Source organism: Rhinatrema bivittatum, chromosome 8 (assembly GCF_901001135.1).
Source record: "Rhinatrema bivittatum chromosome 8, aRhiBiv1.1, whole genome shotgun sequence".
Classification (NCBI taxonomy): domain Eukaryota; kingdom Metazoa; phylum Chordata; class Amphibia; order Gymnophiona; family Rhinatrematidae; genus Rhinatrema; species Rhinatrema bivittatum.
In genome coordinates, this window is record NC_042622.1 from 135965458 (window position 1) to 135973997 (window position 8540).

At 48.9% G+C, this 8540-nt stretch overlaps 1 protein-coding gene across 1 annotated transcript in view; it reads right to left on the bottom strand.

Moving 5' to 3' along the window:
* Nucleotides 1–5104, bottom strand: part of PAXX (PAXX non-homologous end joining factor) — a 40195-nt gene extending 35091 nt beyond the window's left edge. The window contains exon 1 of the mRNA XM_029612195.1: nt 5001–5104. The gene's annotated coding sequence lies outside the window, so the exon portion shown is untranslated. The remainder of the gene's footprint in view (nt 1–5000) is intronic.
* Nucleotides 5105–8540: the final 3436 nt, after the last annotated feature.

The window sequence follows — 8540 nt, forward strand, 5'->3', positions numbered from 1 at the left end:
TATTCGAGTTGCTCAGGAGAGATGGGGAGGGATCCGATCCAAAATGCCACAAAGCCTGCAAACTATCAGCTAGGGAGAAACCCTTCATCGCTAGAACGCTAGCGAACTGGTCAGCAGGTTTTAGAATTCTGTCAACTATCATAGGTCAGAAATACCCTGAAAAGTGTTGCTCCCTATTCGCTTACCAGGACGTCATTTGCGGTGCATATCGCACTTACGGGGGTACGGCTTGGTTAGAGTATGATGAGCAGTTCAGAAGGAATATGGCGGTGAACCCTAGTTTAGACTGGGACCGCAAAGATATTGATCTCTGGCTCTCAAAAATCACCCCGTACAGACCAGTTCAGGAGGTCATCCCTGACTTCGCTAGTAATGCATACCATCCGAGTTACATGGTCAGCACCTCGCCAACACACTTTTCCTGGAAGGTTCCCATTTCGGCAAGGTCAGCCATTTCGGCAAGGGCATAGGTTCGGTCAACCCACTAGATTCAGGGGCGGGGGGGCTCCCATCTGTCAGCTGTTCAACTCCGGTTTTTGCAGATTCGCTGCTGCCTGCAAATTCAGACACTCCTGCATGGTATGCGGTGCAGGCCACCCTCAAACAAAATGCACAAGGGGCGGTAACATCCCACATACAGAGCACCACTAGATTCAGTAGAGCTCCTACCCCCATTAATATACACAGCTTATATAACTGTTTAAAGGGTTATCCGCCCAAGGAGGCAAGATGGCTATACGAAGGTTTTTCCCAAGGTTTCCGCATACCGTTCATGGGGCCAGAGACCGCCACTGAGGCTAAGAATCTGTTATCTGCAAGGAGTAAAGAAGAGGTCATAGCGCAAAAAATTAAAAAAGAAGGTGACATGGGTAGGGTGGAAGGCCCATTCAATGACAAACCACTACCCCATTTTAGGATTTTCCCTCTTGGGGTTGTACCCAAAAAAGAGCCAGGGGAATTCCGAATGATTCACCATTTATCCTTCCCAGAGGGTGGTTCAGTTAATGATTACTTGGACCCCGACGCATGCTCTGTCGCCTACGCATCATTCGACCAGGCATTAGACATGGTGAGGCATTGGGGACAAGGTGCATGGTTGGCCAAAGCGGACATTGAATCAGCCTTCCGCTTGCTTCCAATACATCCAAGCTGCTTTCGTCTGTTAGGGTTTCAATTCCGAGGTAAATATTACTTCGATAAATGCCTCCCGATGGGCTGCTCTATATCTTGTGCCTACTTTGAAAGGTTTAGCACATTTGTGCAATGGGCGGTAGAGCAGGACATCGGGAGGGGAAAAATCATACACTATTTGGATGATTTTTTGTTTACCGGCCATAGGGACACACAGGCCTGTGCGCAAGCCCTTGAAGCATTCACCCGGAAAGTGGACGAATTAGGTATTCCGCTAGCCAAGCACAAATCAGAAGGACCGTCACAAAAATTGTCATTTCTCGGAATCGAAATAGATACCCTGCAAATGGTCACACGCCTACCGCCCACAAAGCTTGAAGCATTACGCGCCACCATATCTATTACCGAACACTCACGCAAAATCACGCTAAAACAGATGCAGTCACTCATTGGTCATCTCAATTTCGCTTGCAAGATCATGCCCATGGGTCGCCCCTTCATTAGAAGAATGTCCCAAGCCACAGCAGGTATCCGTAAAAGCCATCATTTCATTAGAATCACCAAGGAGCTCAGGGAGGACCTCATAGTATGGAAGACATTCCTGGGCAAATATAATGGGCGGACGGTTTGGAGGGACCCACTCATGACCAATAGGGAGTTACAGCTCTACACCGACGCAGCGGGTAGCGTTGGATTTGGGGCCTATCTGGCTGGGAAATGGTGTGCGGAACGATGGCCGGTACAGTGGGAAGCCAAGGGCGTGCTCAGAGACATCACTTTTCTCGAATTGTTCCCCATTGTTGCAGCGATACACATGTGGAAAACATGTTTCCAGAATAGGAGAGTGGTTTTCTGGTCGGACAACATGGCGGTTGTACAGGCTATAAATTCTCTCACCGCTCACTCCCCCAGGGTCATTAGGCTATTGCGGGATTTAGTACTGCTCTGCCTGCGCATTAACCTGGTCTTTAAGGCTAAGTATGTACCGGGGGAGGTTAACTGCATCGCTGATGCATTGTCTCGTTGTCAGTGGTCTCGTTTCAGATTCCTGGCCCCGGAAGCAGAACATCAACCATATCGCATCCCACCTTGGATTTGGGAATTAGGGTGCCCGGGATCGACTCCATACTGAGATCGGCTCTGGCAGAGAGTACTTGGAGAGCATATTCACGCGGATGGAGCTTATTCCAAAATTTTTGCCAAACAAAAAACACACAATTTCAGGGGATAATGACAGAGAGAAATGTAACAGAGTTCTTACTCTACCTCAAGAACTCGGGCATATCCAGAGCACAGGCAGGGCAGCACTTAGCAGCTATTGTTTTCGTCACCAAATTATGGGGTATAGGCACCATTAGCAACTCCTTTCTCATAAAAAAGATATTAGAGGGTTGGCGGAGACAAGAACCAGGTAGAATGGACTCCAGAAAGCCTATCACACCGATGCTGCTTCAAGCACTGGTAAAGGAGCTCCCTAGCTTAGTTTGGGACAATTATGAGGTAAAGCTATGGACCGTGGCCTTTTCACTAATGTTCTTTGGTGCATTTAGAAACAGCGAGCTGATCCCGAGGAAAAAGGTGACCACCAGGCCATCTGATGGGGGTCTCCCGATAGAAAACATAAGGATGGTTAAGGAGGCAGTACAGATTTTTATTAGGCGAGCAAAAAACGATCAACGGGCAATAGGTCGTTGGATTATGTTATACCCTGCTCATATGGGGGATATATGCCCTGTAAGGGCCGCGAGGGAATACCTTAAGGTACGCCCACCGGGGGGGGTCCGTTACTAAAACACAAGGATGGCAACGCGCTATCGCGTTACCAGTTTATCAGTATACTGCGCAAAGGATTAGAAAAGATAGGGGAAGACGCGGGAGATTATCACACTCATTCATTCAGAATAGGCGCAGCACCCTTTGCCAGCAGCAGTGGTTTAAGCGAAGATCAAATTAAAGCAGTAGGGCGGTGGAAATCCGGTAAATTCAGATCATACATACGGCCCAATGAACAGTTTCACTAGGAAATCTAAACGGCATATATTTACATATCCTCTGCCCCATAACCGTTCCTATTTTTATCTATCATAGACTCGTCAGCTGGGAGCGCGAAAGTGATATGGATCATGGGGCACTCGTACATTTATTGGGCTCACTTTAGAACCAAGAAAAAAACCTCCAGCGATCAGATGGGCATACCTCGTAGCAAGGCCAGCATATTCTGGCTGGGCAACCGAGGGATGAGGTGGGTCCAACTAATGCCTTGCATCCTCCAATACGCCAGGCAATTACCACGGCCGGACATTATCATCTGTCATTTAGGAGGTAATGATTTGGTCGCAGTCAAAAACATTGACCTAATAATCACTATCAAGAAGGACTTGACTGCAATTAAGGCTATATGGCCATCCATGGTATTGGTGTGGTCCCACATTATCCCCCGATTGGTATGGCGGGACGCGAGGTCGCATAAAGCCATTGAAAAAGGCAGGCACAAATTAAATAAGGAAGTGGGGACTTGGTTGAGGGCGATAGGGGGCCACGTCATCAAACATGATGATATTTCGCCCACATGTCCAGGCATGTATAGACCAGACGGGGTTCACTTATCAGATGTGGGGGTAGATATCTTCATTCTCGCCCTGCAAACGGCCACAGCAGCTTTAGTTAATTAGTGGGGGTAGGAAACAAATAAGGTTTTACTGTTTCCTACTTTGGCAGGGGCCCTCACCGGAGCATAAGGAGATGTCGCTGCATAGGGGGAAGTTTTTGGTGTTGGGGGAAGGTGAGGAGCAGAGCACCAAGGACTTTGCATAGGGGGAAAGCGGGGGCATGGATATAACTAAGCATGGCGGAGACCGAGATAACGGCCGGTCTGGGGGTGGCCCAATGAAGGCCTGGCATAAGCAATAACCGCGGCCCGCAAGGCCAGGGGTGGGAGGAGGCGGCAGAATACTGCATGGAGCGGCAGTAGCCACAGAGGCGTTCACGGAGCGGGATGCCAGTGGCGGGTGTTCCACCTTCACGGAGCAGAAGGCGGGATTGGCATTCATGGAGCGGGGTGCCAATGGATTACCACCTTCACGGAGCGGAAGGATGGAGGGCTGCCGTCTCCAAAAAACAGAGGGGTGGGTAAGAACAAGGAAGTGTACCGGTGAGGGCGTTGGCTATAGGTAATGCCAATTGTGTTTAAGCTGCTTCAATATTAGTGGATCTTTAAGGTTTAAGTAATGTTATAATGTTATTTCTGGCTGTGGCCGTTTCTTCCACTCAATAAAGGATATCATGGTTTACCTTACTCTGCTGTCATGTGGTCAAGGGTAGGAGGGGCGGTCGTCCGTAAGCTACGGTGTGCCCAAGTTAAGCTCTACACTTCAAGGCAGACACGGAAAAGGTACTGAAAAGGGAGCGCGCAGCCTTCCCGTCCACAAGAGGCAGCTGCTGCTTCTCTGCCACAGGAAGCCTGAGATCAAGGACATCCCCGGCTTCCTGAACCAGGAAGGGGCCGTTGGCGGCGGCGGCAGCTACAGCTGCTTTTAGGTTATAACCGGAGGGGCTGCACCTCTATACCACCACCCTCCGCTTTCTCCTAAACCCTGGGACCGTGGAGGATTTTGTGCTGAACCCCGATCAAGGACAAGAATGTATTTTAGAAACCCTGTGGGCATTGACCCCTTTTGAAAACAGTGTTTCGGTTACCAGAATAACCAGATTAAGCGCAGTATGAGAGATTGATTTAATATGTAACATCTGCAAAGATAAACCAACATTTTGCACTTGTAAATATCAATATTCCCCCAGCAGCCGTAATGTGTTTTTTTTTTGGCCAAGCGATGGTGATTTAAAACAGTGAAAGGTTTGCTTGTACTTACAAAACATTGAAGCTGGAGCCCTCTCTGCTACTGTAGCATAGATACCGGTGGTCTCCGTGCAGGAGGATGTGAAAAGGTCCCAGTTCCATGCTCGGTGTTGTTCCTGGGCGTTTTGCCTTCCAAGCCCCGCCCCCGGCACATTGCAGAACAAGGAGGCGGGACTATGCAGCAGGGGACGGGGACAGAAGACGCGAGGAGCGTAAAGCCGGCTTGTTTTGAGTTGTTTTAATGCAAATGATTTCTCTATAAGGTTATATATGCGCATAACAAAAAACAAATACTTGGGACTTTTAGGATCCCCCCACATCACTTTAGCAGATCCATTGAAATAAAGGTCAACAAAGAAGCTGTAGCTACAATTTTAAAAACTAAAAAGATCTTGATTACATTTCAAAAAGAACAATAACAGTTGATACAATCATAAAAGTTAACAAAGTTCAATGTAATGACTAAGTATCAAAATCCACCATTTGAACCAGGAAGAAAGTAGTGGACTCTAGAAAGTGGGCAGTATAAAGGAGATAGGTTTTGACAGGTTTTTGCCCTTTCCTCCCCCATATATGTAATTGTCTGGTGTACCCAGCCTGAGAGGCACAGGGACCCTCCAAAGAGGGTGGGAACATGGAGGGGAGAGGCCTGAGGCTGAAAAGAAGTGGGGTGGAGCCATGGTTGGACTGGAACAGAGAAGTACCTGAGTGGCAAGGAATGGGGGGTGGGGGGTTTCCCCCCCGAAGGGAACTACCATACAGCCAAAAGGAGAAGTGCAGAAGTGAAGTAGTTATCCGATTATGGAACTGCCCTGAAGTGTTATTAATGTGCGGCTCCCAGTGAAACTAGCACAGATGGAAAGAAGAGGTTTCCTCCTCCCTCTGAGGAGCTTACCATAGTGGGGAAGCAGAGAGGCCAGTGGCTGGTGTCTGGAGTGATTTTCTCCTCTTCCCGAGGACCTAATCAAAAGGTGCAGAAACGGAGGCATCAAGAGGGGAAGCAGCTGTGTGCAAGAGTAGGTGAATTGTACTGAGGTAGTGCTCAATATGCCCTGGCCAGAACAGTGTCTGGGGAAGCAGGCACGGAAGGATGGTGGTGTTGAGTTGAGAAAGAGGTCCATGACCATGGCGAGAGATGATCTGTGCCTTGAAACAAGGAATGGTATATTGCACTGTCATGGAATTTTGTGCTTATGTATTTGGTGTCTATGGAAGAAAATGTTAGGGATGTGAATCGTTTTAGGACGATTAAAATTATCGTCCGATAATTTTAATATCGTCTTAAACCGTTATGGAACACAATACAATAGAGATTCTAACGATTTATCGTTATAAATCGTTAGAATCGTGAGCCGGCACACTAAAACCCGCTAAAACCCACCCCGACCCTTTAAATTAAATCCCCCCCACCCTCCCGAACCCCCCCCAAATAACTTAAACATTTCCTTGCCAAATCCTACCCCCTTCAATCCCCCCCCCCCCCGAACCCCCCCCCCCCCCCCCCAAATGACTTAAATTACCTGGGGGTCCGGAACGGCAGCGGTCCGGAACGGGCTCCTGCTACTGAATCTTGTTGTCTTCGGCCGGCGCCATTTTCCAAAATGGCGCCGAAAAATGGCGGCGGCCATAGACCAACAGGATTCGACGGCAGGAGGTCCTTCCGGACCCCCGCTGGACTTTTGGCAAGTCTTGTGGGGGTCAGGAGGCCCCCCCCAAGCTGGCCAAAAGTTCCTGGAGGTCCAGCGGGGGTCAGGGAGCGATTTCCCGCCGCAAATCGTTTTCCGTACGGAAAATGGCGCCGGCAGGAGATCGACTGCAGGAGGTCATTCAGCGAGGCGCCGGAACCCTCGCTGAACGACCTCCTGCAGTCGATCTCCTGCCGGCGCCATTTTCCGTACGGAAAACGATTCGCGGCGGGAAATCGCTCCCTGACCCCCGCTGGACCTCCAGGAACTTTTGGCCAGCTTGGGGGGGGCCTCCTGACCCCCACAAGACTTGCCAAAAGTCCAGCGGGGGTCCGGAAGGACCTCCTGCCGTCGAATCCTGTTGGTCTATGGCCGCCGCCATTTTTCGGCGCCATTTTGGAAAATGGCGCCGGCCGAAGACAACAAGATTCAGTAGCAGGAGCCCGTTCCGGACCGCTGCCGTTCCGGACCGCCGCTGGACCACCAGGTAATTTAAGTCATTTGGGGGGGGGGGTTCGGGAGGGTGGGGGATTTAATTTAAAGGGTCGGGGATGGGTTTTAGCGGGTTTTAACGATTTTAACGATATATCACGCTATTTTACCCCCCCAAACGGCAACAATACGATTCCCTCCCCCTCCCAGCCGAAATCGATCGTTAAGACGATCGAGGACACGATTCACATCTCTAGAAAATGTTGGTATCTGCGTATGTTTGAATCAACAAGGCCTTCCAAAGGGTTGAAGGAGAGAAAAGGGAGTGGAGAGGATAACAGGTTGACCGTTTATGGTCAGCTGTGTTTGTAACATGCATTTTATGGAAGCCAATGATTTCCTGACTTGCACAGAATGCCTTAAGAAGATAAGAACATAAGACTTTGCCATACTGGGTCATACCAAGGGTCCATTAAGCCCAGTATCCCATCTCCAAAAGCGGCCAGTCCAGGTCACAAGTACATGGCAAGATCCCAAACACTAAATAGATCCCATGCTGCTATCGTACAGTAAAAAGTAGTGGCTATTCCTTAAGTCTACTTGGTTAATAACAGTTTATGGACTTCTCTTCCAGGCACTTGTCCAAACTCTTTTTAAACCCAGCTACACTAACTGCCTTAACCACATCCTCCGGCAATGAATTCCAGAGCTTAATTGTGCATTGAGTGAAAAATAATTTTCTTCGATTTGTTTTGAATATGCTACTTCCTAACTTCTTGGATTGTGTCCTTCCAGTCTTGCAAGGTCCTCTTGCAACTTTTCACAATCCACTTGTGATTTAACAACTTGAAATAATGTTGTGTCATCTGCAAATTTCATCATCTCGCTTGTCATTCCCCTTTTGAGGTCATTTATAAATATATTAAAGAGCACGTCCCAGTACAGATCCCTGAGGCACTCCACTATTTACCTATCTCTACTGAGAAAGCTGACTATATAGTCCTACTCTCTGTTTTCTATTTTTTAACCAGTTTGCAATCCACAATAAGACATTGCTTCCTATCCAATGACTTTTTAATTTTCTCAGGAGTCTCTCATGGGGCACTTCGTTAAATGCCGTCTGAAAATCCAAATACACTACATCCGCAAGCTCACCATTATCCACAGGTTTATTAAGCCCTTCAAAAAATCTAGTAGATCGGTGAGGCAATCTTTTGAAGATCTCTGAGTGTTGTGAGTCCCGTCCGTGCTCGGCCCACACCCGGGCCTGCTTACCTTTCCAGCTCCTCCAAGAGTCCTGGGTCGTCCTCCCTTGCAGCGGTGGCAAGCACAGCTAGGCCTCGGCGTCCCGCGACAGCAGTCACCGGGCCTTCGCCCTCCAGTCAGGCCTCACAGCGGGGCTTGGTGTCCTCCGTGGAATCGGCCCCGCCCCTAGG